The following is a 17,689-nucleotide window of genomic DNA, read 5'->3' as shown; positions in this document are numbered from 1 at the left end:
GGACATAGCATACACTAAACTACCAATCAAGCACTGTGAACGGAAATTTGGCCCCATAATTACTCATGCGATCCGGATATGGCGTGAAACACAAAAAAAAAATCCTAACCCACATAAATGGCACAATCATACTCCCTTATTCAATAACAATGCACTCTTAATTGAAAAACGACCTATAAGATTCCCTATATGGGAAGAGCAAGGCATACACTCATTAGGGGATGTTTTTAACAAACAGGGTTTTTGTAGTTATGGAGAAATATGCAAAAAATTTAATCTCACCAAGTCCACATGGCTTTTTTACATACAGTTACAGCTATGTTTGAAGTCTCACGGTGTTCCATTAGACATACCAATTGAACACCACAGATACCACAAATTCTTCTATGAAAGAGAGACATCGAGAGGTTTTGTTTCAGATTTTTATCATCAATTACTAACGTCCTCGTATGAAACCCTCCAACTAGACTCTGCCTGGAGGAGGGATATACCAGACCTGGAAAATGACTTTGATTGGCAAGGAGCCTGGGCAAATGTCCGACTTACATCAAGGAACCCGGACCATCAACAAATCAATCTTAACTATATTCACAGGACATACTTGACTCCTATAAGACTGAGCAGAATGGGTCTTAAACAAGACTCCAAATGCTCCCAATGTACAAATGGGGACGAAGGGACATTTATGCACATGTATTGGGACTGCCCACCAGTTAAGACATTCTGGAAAGATGTGACCCAACAATTATCAAAACTCGTATCTTGGAATATACCTGTACACCCCTCGGTATTCCTATTGAATGATGTTTTTGAGTTTGCAGTAAATCCACAGCTAAAGAGATTGGTTTTATCGGGTATCACAGTAGCTAAAAAGCTGATCGCATCACGCTGGTTTCAACCGGAAAAAATGTGCTGGAAAGTTTGGTTTCTTACATAACTCAATGTGATTTATCAAGAAATATCTACAGCAAGAATTCTGGGTCTCAATGAATCCAAAATGTCAATGTGGTTAGAAGTGGTGGAGAGAATAAAAGCTAGCTTATAATGGTAGTGTCTGGTTAGGTGCGAGGGATAGTGGAGGTACTACCCAAGGTGGGGTCCGGGAGGGGGGGGTTCGAGCTGGAGCATATGTGTGTAGGTTTTTAGATAACAGGTATTAGGGGTATATCTTATATAAGACAATTAACTAAAATGTGATTTCATTGGATGTGCTCTGACAACTAATGCTTGTATATCTTATCGTGTGTTGTCATGTTTGTTTATGTGTTTGTTTAAAAAATTATAAAAAAATCAAATACAAAAAAAAAAGAATTAATAAAAACAACTATATAGATATTTAGAATTAAGAATCCTGGTATAGTTATCACAGTTATACGAAGGAATGTTGATGCATTCAGAGGAGACACCGACGGGGGCCACAGGCAGGCCCCCCCCTCTCTGTCCAATCACGTCGCCACAGCCCAGAGGAGGGGGCCATTGACACCAACCCCCACAGAAGAACCAACCGGATTGGACCAAACGTATTATTAAAATGTGTTACTATTGGTGGAAAATGATAGTATTTAAGAGCGAACATAGTGTTAATTCAGGAGCCCAGACCGCCCCCAGGTCTGCGGCTCCCCGCTCCCAACCCAGAGAATGCTGTCGGCTGATTTTCATGTAAGTAAGCTGGATGGGCCCATGGTTGGTTAGAATAGAATGTAAAGATACTTATCTTAGAAACCAGGCTTACTCATATGAAAAGGGCTTACAGTAAATTCAATATTTTCATTGATGTTAACAATGACTGTTGTATGTACATGTTGGGGTTTTGAGATGCAAACCTTGTTGATCCTTTGTACAAAACAGACATGTTAATGTATTCTGATAATCCTTGTATGTGAAAAGCAACCTTTTAATTCACTCTTGGCCGAGACAAATAAATACATGAGTTTGAATTCGAACTCTCCCGTCTGGACTGCACGTTTATTCCTTGCTGGCTATATTGGAAGTCAGATGAGGAGACCAAATTCTATCACTTATGATCTTATTCCTCCTTCCAGTTAGCGACCTCCTTGTGCTGCAATTAACCTTAGATTTGTATAGGATTATACGACAAGTGCTACAGTGTAGGTTAGTTTATTAGGACAAGTGCATGACAGTACGGTTAGTTAGGGTTAGATTTTTATTTATTTATTTTTTTAATTCGGATAATGGTTGAAGAAGTGCGTCTTTAGTCGACGGCGAAAGATTGGACGTGATTCGGCTGTCCTAATAATAATAATAATAATAATTTAGGACCTGCTCCGAGGTCACCATTTGGCACACATGCGAACCATGCATACAATGCGTATCTGCGATTAACTGGGGTGGGTAGTTCATTCCACCATTGTGGGGCAAGGACTGAGAATAGGCGACTTCTCTTTGATGACCCTCCCGGAGCTTGGATAGGAGTAGGTCTGAGGCGGCCAGAAGATGCAGAGCGTAGGGGTCTTGAGGGTGTGTAGTTAGAGACCATTGACCGGAGGTAGGCGGGAGCGGTTCCCTTTGCCGCACGGTATGCTAGGTCGAGGGCCTTGAAGCGGATTCGTGCAGCAATGGGGAGCCAGTGCAGGTCCCTAAGAAGTGGGGTGACATGGGCCAACTTCGGTAGGTTTGAGATCAGGCGGGCCGCTGCGTTCTGAATGAGTTGAAGAGGCTTAGTGGCAGTGGCCGGGAGGCCAGCGAGCAGTGAGTTGCAGTAGTCGAGGCAGGAGATGACTGTCGATTGGACGAGGAGTTGGGTGGCTTCTTTTGTCAGGAAGGGGTGGATCCTTCTGACGTTGCTCAGGAGGAATCGGCAGGTTCTGGTCGTCGCTGCGATGTGAGCAGAGAAGTTCAACTGGTCGTCGAGGACAACACCAAGGTTCTTGGTGGTCGGGGACGCAATCACAGCTGCATTCTCGACTGTGATTGAAAGGTCGGTTAGGGGGCAGGTGGAGCAATTCTGTTTTGCTTAGGTTCAGTTTGAGGTGGTTGGTCGTCATCCAGGCGGAGATGTCGGACAGACAGGCCGAGATCCGCTCAGAGACGTGGATATCTGAGGGAGGGAAGGAGAGGAAGAGTTGAGTATCGTCGGCATAACAATGGTAGGAGAAGCCATGAGACGTGATAATGTTACCCAGTGATTTAGTGTAGAGGGAGAAGAGAAGGGGTCCTAAAACCGAGCCCTGGGGGACACCCGTCCGCAGGGGGCGGGTGGCCGACAGGGTCCCTCTCCATGACACTTGGTAGGAGCGGTCATTGAGGTATGATATATACAGCCAAATAATTGATAATCAACACAGACCCACACAGCTACTAAATATATATATATATTTTAAATCCACTCACCATTGATGTTAATTCTTTGTGAGGAAAGGGTGTCCCAGTCCCTTGATCACTTGTAAATAAAATCCATCCTTCGATATTTCGTTCAATGTTGCAAATCCAAAAACGCAAACAGCAGTCTTTTGTGAAACGTTCCATTTTCGGGACTGTCCAACTAGGTGGTCACCCAAGCGATTCAAGTCAACACAACAGCATTGCCAAAGCAGTGAGAAAGCACTCACTCGACCAATCTCATCTTCCGTTGAATAGTGCAGCTTCTCCATCGTGGCAAGTCCGACTCGAGACACGTTCTTTTATCCCATGGAAAGTGTAAACAAAAGGCCATGTGTGTGTGCGTCGCCTTAACACTCGGAGCAGGATGAGGAAGCTAACTAAGCTAGCCAGTAGCTACTACCAGAGCCTTCTCTGACTACAACTAGCGTTAGCGACCACGCTACGGTCAACTACACTATAAAAAAATATATAAAAACACGATGCACATTGCACAATAGGCTACAGTTGAACAATAAAGATCAAAAGATGAATTAATTATTATATTAGGCTAATCTCTTTTTCTTTTCTCAAATTTCACTGCAGTGTGTGTTGTTACAGCCGGAGAACTTGATGACATCATCACAGTCACGCAGCTCTTCTCTGATTGAGTGTCAGAGCGGCTGTCAATCATTCAACCCCCGTTCGTGAGTGGCACGCGCAAAACTGCACGGGCCAGTCTTAGATGACGTATTTGAAGCTCAAATAGCTATTTTGATTGGATTAATATAATCCTGGTTCTCGCCCAGTGAAGCTGAAACTCATGAATGATTGACAGATGGACAGTGAAATGTGAAATGTCTGTCACTTGGACATTTTTGAAGAAAAAAAAATTACTGCCATTTTTTTTTCAAGGATGAAAACATTTCTAATAATAAAAAAAAAAAATTTATGTGTTTTTTTTTTTTTTTTTTCTGTCTATTACTAGTGAAGCACTGCCTCACTAGTAGTCATACAATAACCTCCACTGGTATAGCGTGTTAATGATTTCACATGTAATAATAAATCTGTTTTAAAGCTGCAGTAGGCAAAATTAGCAAGAGTGCAGTTTACCCGCCCAGCAGAAATAGGAAGCTCTGGAAGCTCTGCATCACTTTTCAAGCCCACGCACAAACAAATGTTTTCCACAGACTCCAAGAGGCACCAGCAGCTTTAAGCTGAATGAAAATAAATAAATAAATAAATAAATAAATAAATAAATAAATAAATAAATAAATAAATAAATAAATAAATAAATAAATAAATAAATAAATAAATAAATAAATAAATAAATAAATAAATAAATAAATAAATAAATAAATAAATAAATAAATAAATAAATAAATAAATAAATAAATAAATAAATAAATAAATAAATAAATAAATAAATAAATAAATAAATAAATAAATACAAGACATTTCTCTGCCTCTGAACTGAGTGTACTTCATGGCGAGGAATGCGATGGTAAAGTCGCATCGGGGAAACTAAGATCACCATTGCTTTTTATTGACATAATATCCCTGCTATGGATTTGCAGATAAAAATGCACACCAGTAGGGGTCTCCCCTCTCTGCATATCCAGTGGCACCAGCGTCCCACTAAAACACACTACGGTGAGAAGCTTCAGCTACAATTACCCAGATGGTCTGTGCGTGTTGCTGTACTCTATCATTACAAGCTGCGTTTCTCTGGGCTGTCCCCATTGTGATGCATATCGACACAGGGTGTCTTTTAGCCCCAAAGCTCTTTTCATATCAAAATCGTTGCATCTCAATCAATCTGAGACCGTTTATCCGCAGTCATTCACTATTCGGTTCCCGGCTTCTGGGGACATCTTTTGTAGCTTTTCACAGCGAGGTTATTTGTCTCGTGTCAGAAGTTGTTCATAACAATAGCTGTCTCCGAAGCAGGGTATAGCAACAATGGTGACATGTGATTAATATAACCATCTGCCTGACTCGCCACCTTGATCACTAGAAATGGAAGTTGAACGAGCTACAATGCTGCATTTGCATAATGCATTTAACGCAAACAAAGGAAAATGCAACAAATTGAAGGTGTGCCTCTGATATTGTCTGAGTGTATATATAATACATATATAATTAGGGACAGTGTGTGTCATCTTGTCTATGCTCAAGTGTACGTGTGTGTGCGTGCATGCATGTGTGTGTGAGTGAGAGAGGGAGCCTATGCACATGCGTTTGTGTGTGTGTATGTGTGTGTTACAATCAACATGCTTGAGTGTGTCTCTTCACGTGTGTGTGTGTGTGTGTGTGTGTGTGTGTGTGTGTGTGTGTGTGTGTGTGTGTGTGTGTGTGTGTGTGCATGCACAATGTCCCTTCTCCTTTGTATTTGTTGGGGGTTAGGGATGAGTCTGACCTTGCTGACCACTCTGCCTCTTTTCTGGGTGGCCGGTCTGTGGCCGCGTTAATCGTAAAATGGAGAGAGATGGGGTCGTGACCTTTGATGTTTTTCTTTCAGAGGAGGTGATTTCTCTAGTTTGGGTAGAGAGGGGTCTCCTCTGTCCCCTGAGCAACCGACTGTTGGTGTGAATTATAACTACTGACCTTTTCTCCTTTCAGAGGGCAACCGTTTTGCAGACCTTGTAGTTTGTTTTAGTTAAGACAACTGAAGCCCAGGACAGTTTGTAAGGGGGGGGGGGGGTGTATAGGGTTTAAAGGAACACGCCAACAGTATGGGAAATGCGCTTACCATCCAGAGTCAGACAAGAAGATAAGATACCAATTTCCTCTCTTTGTGTTCAGTAGAAAGCTATCCGGCTAGCCTAGCTTAGCACAAATGAATGGAGGCGGATACGGACCACTAGCTTAAAACTCCGGGAAATGTGTTTGTTTGCCAACAGCTCGGCTAGTGGTCCATATCCACTTCCATTAATTTGTGCAAAGTTAGGCTAGCTTGCAGCCGGATAGCTTTCTACTGAACGCACAGAGAATAAATTGGTATTTATCTTCTCTGACTCTGGAGAAGACTGTAAGTGCAATTCCCATAATGGTGACATGTTCCTTTAAAGGTGGCTTAATGGTTAGTTGTCGACGTCGACAGAATGAGCTGATTATCAAAAGTTGTTTAAAACATGACAGAACTTCTGCAAAATAAGAGAATAGCATAGCACAACATTTTAAACTGCTATTCGTAGTATCTCATCATCATCGCAGACATCTTGGTAGGCAAACAGGTGATTTATTGTAATCAAATTGATATTATTAACTTCATTAAAGACAGCTATGTGTATGACCTGTGTTCATCACACAGTTGTGTTTATTAAATTGATATGGTGTATTTTTACATGGATACTACTATATATAATACAATTAACACCAGACAAAAATGGCTCTTTTTTTACTCTTGAGGGCAAAAGGCCCTCTCTGTGCACGTGAAGTTTAGTGACATCACACAGATGTGCTTTGCATCTAAAAGAAAAGAAGTGCGATTACCATGGGTGGATGGGTTTTCTTGAGGCTACTAACATTAGATGAAGAGACAGAAGGCTGTGCCCTCCATCTATAACACCCCATCCATCTCTGCTCCCATTTAGAAGCATCCTCTCCTCATCATTAGTGCATAGAGAAGCAACGCAGGCTAACTGTATATTGTGGTTTGAAAAGCAGGGAGATGTCACTCAGGACACAGGGAAGAAGACCCTGCACACTGTCTCAAGCTTGTAGAGATTGTGCTTAATTTTGTATTTTTTTTTTGTTTTACGTGTATTTGATGTACCAACTGTATTTAAGCATTACATCACGCGCAGGAGTGGTTTGTGAACAATAAACCATGCCTAGGGGTGGTCGTTAGACCCCCCTAGGCATGGTTTATTGTTCACAAATCACGACTGCAAGTGGTGTAAAGCTTTTATACAACTGCCACATTCATCCAACCTTATTTCTATACAATAAACACACATTAATCGAAGATTTATTGAAAAAACCATCCGCCAGAAAAAGTAGTTCCCACAACTACAAAAATGACAATTTGCCTCCATGTGGAAGCAGATCGGAAGTGCATCCAACCAACTAACACATCCAACTGTGTATTATTGGAATGATTGAGAGAAGTTGCCTCATGTGGAAGCAGCTTGAAGTGCATCCAACCAACTAACACATCCAACTGTGTATTATTGGAATGATTGATTGAAAATTGTATTACCAGATGCAGAATGGGTACAATACAGTACGGCTCAATACACACAATTGTTAAGGGAATGCAGACCTACTTTCCATATAACTTCATTCTTAGATGCTTCTATAGAAAGTAGGTAAAACAAATTAAAAAGTTTTCTTTGCCCTATAGGAAAAAAACGTTTTCTTCGCCCTATTTTTTTATTTATTTTTTTAAACCTACTGTAGAGGGCCTAAACTTAACCAGTTGGAAACCAAGTGTACAGTAATAAAATTAGCAATCAATCAATCAATCAACTCAATAGGCCATGCTCACTTAGAACAGCGCAGCACCCAGCTCTCTCTCAGTCTGACCCGCGTTGCAGACAGGAGTGTGTGTGTGTGTGTGTGTGTGTGTGTGTGTGTGTGTGTGTGTGTGTGTGTGTGTGTGTGTGTGTGTGTGGGGGGGGGGGGTGGCGGTGGGTGGAGACTAGAGCTAGTGCTGACAGTCAGAGAGAAGGAAAAAGAAATTGAAAAAAAAAATGCAAATTAATCAATCAATCAAATCGCGATTTTTCTTTTGTTCTAGAATGACTCAAGACCCATCAATTACATCATCCAACATTGTTTAAAGGACTAACACATTCGCAGTGACAGAATCGTTTCATATTTAGTTGTTATGGCGCTATCAACATATCCATTTGTTGTCCGCGATCTTGTTTTCTCCCGGAGTGAGCCGGCGGAGTGATATGTGATTTGGTTGTGGGCGGGTCCTGAGCCCAGGACCGTGGATTGTTGCCAATAAAGACGTGTAAATGGACTGTTTCAGCCAATCAGAATCGAGAAATTTGCATGCCGTTGTATAAGTGCATTTAATGTATATGACCGTCAGTCACTTATCGACATTGGATTAGAATACACTCACCGCTTGGACTGCTCTCTGGATCAGCTCGCCGAAGAACAACAATGGCCAGGCGAAATATTGAGAAACAACAACCCCCCCAAGCAGGGAAGACGGCGGGGAAAGAGAGCCGGAATCCGAAACAGACTGCGATCCAGGAGGCATAAAACACCATTTCCCAGCATATTATTGGCCAACGTCCAGTCCATTGAGAATAAACTGGATGACATCAGAGCGAGGATTAAATTGCAAAGGGACATTCAGGACTACAACGTATACTCTGCTTCAGCAAGACTGGGTTGACGCCAGATGTCCCGAACCATGCCATAGAACCGGCCGAGAACTTCTACGTTCACCGTAAAGACCGAACGGAAGAAGACTCAGGGAAGAAGAGAAGTGGTGGTATAGCTTTCATGCTGAACAATGGATGGTGCGATCCAGGCAATGTGAAAGAATGATCAAACCACTGCTCCCCAAACCTGGAATACATAACCATCAAGTGCCGACCATTCTTCCTCCCGAGATAATTAACGTCAGTCATTTTGATTGGAGTGTACATCCCACCTCAAGCAAATACTGGAGAAGCGCTTTCAAAGCTACACGACGAGGTAAATAAACTCCAAACAGCTAACGTTGACGCTGCTATTGTTGTCGCGGGAGATTTCAACAGGGTGAATCTTTAAAAAGTTTTGCCGAATATCCATCAGCATGTGACTTGTCCCACCAGAGGCGAGAATATATTAGACCACTGCTACTCGCAATTTAAGGATGGGTACAAGTCACAGGCTCTTAGCCCATTTGGTAAATCTGATCACGACTCCATCTTTCTTATACCAAAGTACAAACAAAGTCTCAAGCGCGTTCCCGTAGTAACGCAAGAAGCGAAGCGTTGGTTTGTGGAATCGGGGAACGCGCTGCAAGAGGCACTCGAGTGCACAGACTGGAGTGTGTTCCGTGAGAACACAGATAATATAAATGATTACACTGAAACAGTGCTGGACTTTGTTGGTACTCTGGTAGAAGAAACAATCCCCTCCAATTTCCCAAACCAAAAGCCCTGGGTAGACAAATCCGTCTGTGAGGCTCTGAAAGCACGCACCACAGCCTATAACGCTGGGCTTGTGACAGGCAACATGAACGAGCACAAGGCGGCGAGATACAATGTAAGGAGGACAGTAATAGAGGCGAAGAGGTGGTACAAGGATAAAGTGGATTCCAGAGGTAAGTGGCAGGGCCTCAGAACAATGGCCTCAGAACAATGACAGACTACAAAGGCACCCCCCCCCCCCCCATGCTGAACAATGATATCTCCCTGGCAAATGAGCTCAATACCTTCTATGCAAGGTTTGAGGGCAGCAGTGGCCTAAAGGTTGGAGAAGCGGGTTTGTGACCGGAAGGTCGCCGGTTCGATCCCCGGGACCGGCAGGAACACCAACCGCTGAAGTGCCCTTGAGCAAGGCACTTAACCCCCAACTGCTCCAGTGGAGTTGCTCAGTGGCCAATGGTCTCGACCGTGGTTGTACTGGGCAGCTCCCAGGTGTGAATGGAACTGTGTGAATGTGAAGCAGGGCATTGCTGAAAAAGAGCATCTGTGCTCAGTGAACCTACCCTGGGTAAATAAAGGTTAAACAAGAACATGAGGTGAGGAGGACCTTTAAGAAAGTGAATATCAGGAAGGCAGCAGGACCGGACGGTATCCCTGGCCGCGTCCTAAAAGTCTGTGTCGACCAACTGGCCCCGGTATTCACTACCATATTCAACCTGTCCTTAGAACAGTCTGTTATCCCCACCTGTCTTAAAAAGTCCACCATTATCCCTGTACCCAAAAATCCACGCCCGCTTGCCTCAACGACTATCGCCCTGTAGCTCTCACCTCCATAGCCATGAAGTGCTTTGAGAAGCTAGTGAAGGGATACATCTGTTCCTCCCTCCCCAACACCTTGGACCCCCTGCAATTTCCATATCGCCCCAACAGATCCACGTATGACACCATAGCCTATGTGCTGCACACAGCAGCATCACACCTGGACAAAAGGCAGGGGAATTATGTGAGAATGCTATTCATCGACTACAGCTCAGCATTCAATACCATAGTCCCCTCCAAACTCGTAGCCAAGCTCAGGGACCTGGGCTTGAACTATGACCTCTGCCAGTGGGTCTTGGACTTCCTGACAGGAAGACCCCAGGTGGTGAGAGAAGGCAACTGCACCTCCTCATCCATCACTCTCAACACAGGGGCCCCCCAGGGCTGTGTTCTGAGCCCCCTCCTCTACTCGCTGTACACACATGACTGTGTGGCACAGCGGAACAACACCACAATTATTTTTTTATTATTTGCTGATGACACAGTCGTGGTGGGCCTGATCTCTGCAAACGACGGAGAGGGCCTACCTGGAAGAGGTAGAGGACCTGGCGTGGTGGTGTCGGGAGAAGAGCCTCTCCCTGAACGTCAGCTAAACGAAATAGATGATTGTGGACTTTAGGAGGTCGGGGCCAGGGACTACAGCCCCCTCAGCATCGACGGGGCACCGGTCGAGAGAGTGAACAGTTTTAAGTACCTCAGAGTCCACATATCCGAGGACTTGACATGGACCACACACATTGACAGTGTAGTGAAGAAGGCACGGCAACGCCTCTACTTCCTTAGGCGCCTAAGGAAGTTCAAAGTGAGTCAGAAGATCCTTAAGAACTTCTACTCGTGCACAATAGAGAGCATCCTGACTGGTAACGTCACCTCTTGGTTTGGGAATAGCACCGCACAAGACCGCAGCAGACTACAGAGAGTGGCCCGTTCAGCCGAACACACAATTGGAGGTGGGCTTCCCACTCTCCAGGACATTTATAACAAGTGTTGCAGGGCCAAGGCTAAGAGAATAATCAAAGACTCTAGTCACCCAAACAATTGCCTCTTTGAACTGCTGCAGTCAGGCAAGTGCTACCGGAGTCTCATGGCCAGTACAGAGAGACTCAGAAGGAGCTTCTATCCCCAGGCCATCAGGATGCTCAATGACACTATGTAACAACCCATCATCTACACTCACTGCACATACATCCACATGTACAGTACACACACTCAATTTAAACAAACACTCACCTTATTGCTCACTTTAGACACTTTAACACACTTATATTAATCTATTATTAAAGAGATTTGCACTACATTCATACCTCATTTGCACATTACCCTAAGTTTTGTACCTCACTGTTACTCATTTTACTCTGTATTGTATAGTATGTATATTGACTGAACATTCCTTTACTTACTTTTTACTTACTTCTTAATTACTTTTTTTTACTGTATGAAGCACACTCTCAGGGGCTCATACAGAAACAAGCATTTCATCATAAAGTATTCTGTATTTTATTATGACAAATAATAAACAAACTTGAAACTTGAACTTGAAACTTGTAACTAGAACTTGTTTATTGAAGGATTCTGACGCTGTCTGCCTGCGTGCCTGCTGTACCCTGTGTGTTTGTGTCAGTCTGTCTCTCAAATTCTTGTTAAGAATGAGAGTGTCTGTATATCTGTTTTCTGTTTGCCTGCCAACCTACTGTATCTGTGAGCCTGTCTCTCTCTCTCTCTCTCTCTGTGTATATGGGTTTGCATGGCCTTTTAAGGGGAGACACTACAGGTGAATAGGGTAAAATAATTAACTAATAGATATCACAATGAAACTTCCCCAGTTGATTACTTATATTAAGACAAGACTGTTTTGTATTACAAGTTTTCTGAAATTGTATGTTTAAATATGCAAATGAGGCATTATCTACTTAAATATGCACTAATTTGCATATAATTCCAGGACAGAAATCTGAACATTGGATAAAGCCATTTTCAAAATTATAGTTTCATTTTGTTGACATATTAGAGCCAAAGGTTATTACAGAGGGGATTTTGGATATCTCTTTTTATCACTCCATAAATCAGAAAATACTCCATTCAGTAAATTTGTATGGTAAAATTCCATATTTCGCCATGTTTTTAGGAATTAAATGTGATATAAATCAGGGTATGAATGCGATATCAACAAACCCTTCTGTAAATACCTTCAGAACATAGATATGAATAGAACTGGAAGTTTTGGTGTATGTGAGTGCTACTGCAGTGGAGATTTCTGGCTCAGAGTATGAGGAAAAACTCTTAAAACTCATTTTTGGGAAAACGCCTTCAAAGTTCTGTATTGTAAAATGCCATACTTTTTTTTTTTTTAAACAGATATTTACAAACACAAAACCTAATCAAACCATTAGTAATAGACAACCTAAACACATGCCTGATAACTGAATAATAATAATAATGATGTTATTGAACTGAACAGAACTACACACAGGCTACAAACAGTGTAGTACAGTGTAGTACCCCATAATAGGCAAAACATATTTGAATAGATATCACTATGAAACTTTCCCAGTTTGTTATGTACATATAAACTAAGAAAAAATATATTGCAAGTTTTCTGAAATGTATGTTTATATATGCAAATGAGGCACGTCCCCATTAAAGGTCAACCTCCACGTTGTATTTTTGTTCAATAAACAATGTGGACTAGGCCAACAGTGGCTTTCATGAAGAAGGGAAAAAATAAGTATTGAAATTGACCCAGTTTTAGCGTTTTTATCAAAACATTTTGTCTGCCCAACACAATCAACATGCACATGCATATTTTAATCAATGGTTTATAACGTGCACGTGTAATGTCGTCACAACAGGTATTGGTCACCAGGGGGCTCACCAGGGGGCGCTGAGAGTCACACAGCTAGTGGCAGGCAGAGAGCCTTGCTACCATAGATATATGCTTGCTACTACTAGCCGAATGGAAATGTATCTGTTTCACCTCACTATTGCTCCGTGATTATAGCCATCCATCCATCTCTAAAGCTAACCACTATTTGTAAAAGCCACAACCACGTTACCATATTTGTAATAATGTAAATCATTGTGTCGTTGTACACATAGTGTTTATAACGTTAGTAGATAACATAGCTTAGCTTGGTAGCTATTGTGCTAACAACATATCCCGACATCCGGCTTGCTGGCCGGCATGAACGGCCGACCCAAAATGGTTCTCTCCTCTCTGTACACCCCGTCCCCACGGGTGCTCTGCCGGGGGGCCCATGGACGCGACGGCGGCGGCAGCCGCAGGGCGCCCGAGCCCGCAAAGGCTAGTGTTACACGATAGCTATGAGCTAACTAGCGCTGCGGGCTCCGGCGCCGTGTTGTAGAGTCCACAAGCTTCACTCGGTGCATCAGTCACGAAAGGGGCTATGATGAGCTTGGCAAGCCAGAGTAAAACACAGTTTTCATTCAATCAATCAATAACAACATTAACCAGACTCTCGTTGTGTCTATTATGCTAACGCTAACGTTACCTCATTGTGTCTATTCTACACAGATAGCCTCTCGTGTCTATCTGCTAACGTTAGCATTAGGCTAACTAACGTTACGTCCCTAACCCCCAACAACAAGCGTAACTAATCAGCAATCTTTTTGTCAGACTAAACTCTCCGCTCGGTGGCAAATTGTGTTGATGTCTGTTTTGTTTCATCAATAAATGAGGCAAACATACAAAAGGCATCCTACGCGAGACATCAAAGATGGCGGCGTTCTGTTTTCGTTCAGACTCCCCAAACAGTGACGTCACCGTGTCTCTCTTCTGACCAATCAGTGGTCTGCAGTTTTTCACGTGTCATTTCTGGAGCTCTCATGCTGATCATCAGCAGCCCTGCCTCCCCACACGGAGACAAACTGAGTACTTTATTTTAGTGGAAAAGCAACATTAGATTCGGCTCATTAATATGCAAGCCACACCTGTTGTGACGTCGGCGTTTGATACGCTTTTTTGATTCGCGCGTGCATGTTATTCGTGCGTGGACCTTTTTAACTCTTTCAGAGTGGCATTTCCGGTGTCAAATGGAAAAAAATAAATAATGAAATTATATACCAATGATGTAAACTACCCATAATTGATCAGTAGGGTTTAACCTAGAGGTTGGGCTTTAAATATGTGGACATTTATGGATGCAATAAGGCAAAATGAAGTAAAATAAACAACTAAATGTGTGTTATTGACGTTTTATTGTCACTAGTTTCATAGAAGACATGTTTAGGAAGCAAAATATAACAAAATCTCAAAATCAACAAAAAAAGTACATTTGCCTATTCACCTGCAGTGTCTCGCCTTAAAGTGCTGGCACTGGCAGTCTCTTGTAATTACCACAGAGACATGTGGTGTAGTGAGTGTCTAGGCCGGACATCAAGTACCTGTCCTACACTGTCACTTTAATCTGCTCAGTGGTCCATATGCACGCTCTGTCTGATGAAAGGCTTGTGCACTCTAAGAAGACAATTGGGGTGTGTGTGAGTGTGTGAGACAGTGGCGAATCCTCCTGGAAGCCAACGGAAGCCAGGCTTCCCCATTATTAAAATATGAATTAATATGAAATATGAAAAGAAATATATATATAGTCAAAATCATTATTTTTCATCTCTGCATGTGTTATATATATTTTGTTTTAATTTCTCCCTCTTCTCCTTCTCACTCTCTCTAACACACTGAGACACAGTGCACTCACTGAGGCAGTGACTCTGTGCTCACTGCAGCAGAGGAGAGGAGGCAGAGGGGAGGTGTCTTTCTCCAGCTTCCACCATGTGATTCATGTATGTGGAGTCCAAAACCAATACTAGCCAATCAGATTTGAGCTGACTAAAGCCCTTCCCACACCTTAAAACGGGTCCGTCAGCAAACTAAGTACTCTAGCCTCTGTACATTTGCCGCCCTGGACGTGTGGGAAGAGCTTTAATCAGCTCGAATATTATTAAATCTAGCCCATGGAATAGTATAGCTGTGTGTTTACACTTGAAATGTGTATTTTTATTTAGTGTGCATTTTTATTTTGTCACAATATTATTTGGCTAAAAAAAAAGAAAAAAAAATAGTACACTCCTTTTCGAACATGTAGATTTAGTTGTGTTTTGCTTTTGTTATTGTTTGTTTGTATTCATTGCATGTTCGAAATAAAGATTTCAAATCAAAAAAATTTAAAAAAAATTGGCATCCCCAGTTATTTTACCCACGCGACGCCACTGGTGTGAGAGAGAGAGTGTGAGAGAGAGAGAGAGAGAGAGAGAGAGAGAGAGAGAGAGAGAGAGAGAGAGAGAGAGAGAGAGAGAGAGAGAGAGAGAGAGAGAGAGAGAGAGAGAGAGAGAGAGAGAGAGAGAGAGAGAGAGAGAGAGAGGGGGGGAGCTTGGCTACAGCAATAGAAGTATTATGTTTAGCCGTTTCAGGTGTGAGGTTTTGAGAATGGTTTCACAGAATTCTATCTTGGGACGAATGAATTATCAGTAGCCACTGTTACATCATCATTCAGCTTTAAAAATTCTAAAATGTTCAGCTCTCAAACCTCTGAGAATGCATTAGTGGGGGGTCTATTTTTACTCTTTCCTAAAATGACTAAGTGCACCATATTACCCTCCTTTTCCCAATCCCCTTCAATAATCTAAATTATTAACATTACAAATCCAGGCGCACGGATGCATTATTTAACATCACTGCCCATCAGGCAGACACAGCACAACCCACACTATACTTTCTCTCAGGGCATATCAGACATAACTAGATTTTCATTCCTATGAGTTCAAAATAACCACAACCTCGACTACCCATTGTTTTCATAATACAAATAAATAAGGTTTGCATCAAGATAAAATATAAGCCCTATAGAAGCTCAGTTGTTAAGGTTTGGTAGGTGTGTTGGACCCAGGTGCAGTGCAGAACAGAGTCGACGAGAGACAGATGTTGATTTTCGAATAAAGCTTGACGTCTTTAAATAGCGTAGCTGAATAAACATGCACACGATGGTGATAAACAAAAGGGGCGAAATCTCTGTCTCCAAAACACACTAAATCTGAATCACAATACATATTAGGAACTCATCACAATAATCGAGGAAAACAAAGGGGAGAAAGCAAGGTCTCCAAAACACACAAAATACTAAATAGTAATTCCGTCAAACGACGGTGCTGCATATGGATAAGAATAATCCTTTAAGGCGGTTAGGTGGCCGAGCGGAGATTGCGTTCGTCACCAACCCCGGAGCTGTGATCCACCGCAAGGATCGTACAGCAGAGTCCGGTAAACAACGTGGAGGAGGTATTGCCTTCATGTTTAACAACAATTGGAGCGATCCAACTAACGTGAAGGAATTATCCAACCACTGCTGCCCAGACCTGGAATATATAACCATCAAGTGTCGTCCTTTCTTCCTCCCGAGGGAGTTAACGGCGATCATCCTTGTAGGAGTGTATATTCCACCGCAAGCCAGCAACAACGTCGCGCTCTCCAGACTCCACGACGAGGTAAATAGAATACAAGCGGCGAACGTTAACGCCGCCATTTTGGTGCTGGGTGATTTCAATAGCGCCAATCTGAGAAAGGTATTACCTGACTTCTATCAGCATGTGACTTGCAACACCAGAGGCGGTAACATCCTAGATCACTGTTACACGCAATTTAAAGGTGGCTACAAGGCTCATTCTGATAGTGGCTTTGGTAAATCAGATCACGCGTCCATCTTTCTTTCACCAATGTACAAACAGAGAATCAAAAGTACTCCTGTAGTCTCGCGAGAGGTGCAGAAATGGGATTTGACGTCGGGGGAGACGCTCCGGTCTGCGTTTGACTGCACAGACTGGAATGTGTTCCGCGACACAGATAACATTAATGTCTACACGGAGACAGTGCTGGACTATGTTTGTACTTTGGTGGAAGAAACAATCCCCACTACCAAAATGAGAGTTTACCCAAATCAAAAACCCTGGGTAGACAAATCCGTCCGTGAAGCTCTGAGAGAGCGCACCAAAGCATACAACGACGGCCTAGTGGCAGGCAACATGAATGACCACAAGGTGGCGCGATACAACGTAAGGAGGACAGTGTCAGAGGCCAAACGGCGCTACAGGGATAAAATTGAACTCCAGTTTGAACAAGCTGACTCTAGAGCTATGTGGCAGGGGCTCAAAACGATGACAGACTACAAAGGCGCCTCCCTCAAACTGAACAGTGACATCTCCTTAGCAAATGACCTCAATACCTTCTATGCGAGGTTTGATGCTGGTAATAACAACACCAGCTCACAAGCCACGGCAATGGGGGGGGGGGGGGTCGGCTGCTGATGGAGGCGCAGTGTTCAGGGTAACAGAGCATGAGGTGAGGCGGACCTTTAAAAAAGTGAATATCAGGAAGGCAGCAGGTCCGGACGGCATCCCCGGCCGCGTCCTAAAAGTCTGTGCCGACCAACTGGCCCCAGTATTCA

The sequence above is a fragment of the Notolepis coatsorum genome, assembly GCF_963971535.1.
Source record: "Notolepis coatsorum genome assembly, chromosome: 10".
In the NCBI taxonomy this organism is placed as follows: domain Eukaryota; kingdom Metazoa; phylum Chordata; class Actinopteri; order Aulopiformes; family Paralepididae; genus Notolepis; species Notolepis coatsorum.
The sequence above is the reverse complement of the archived record's forward strand: the minus strand, read 5'-3'. Positions refer to the sequence as shown.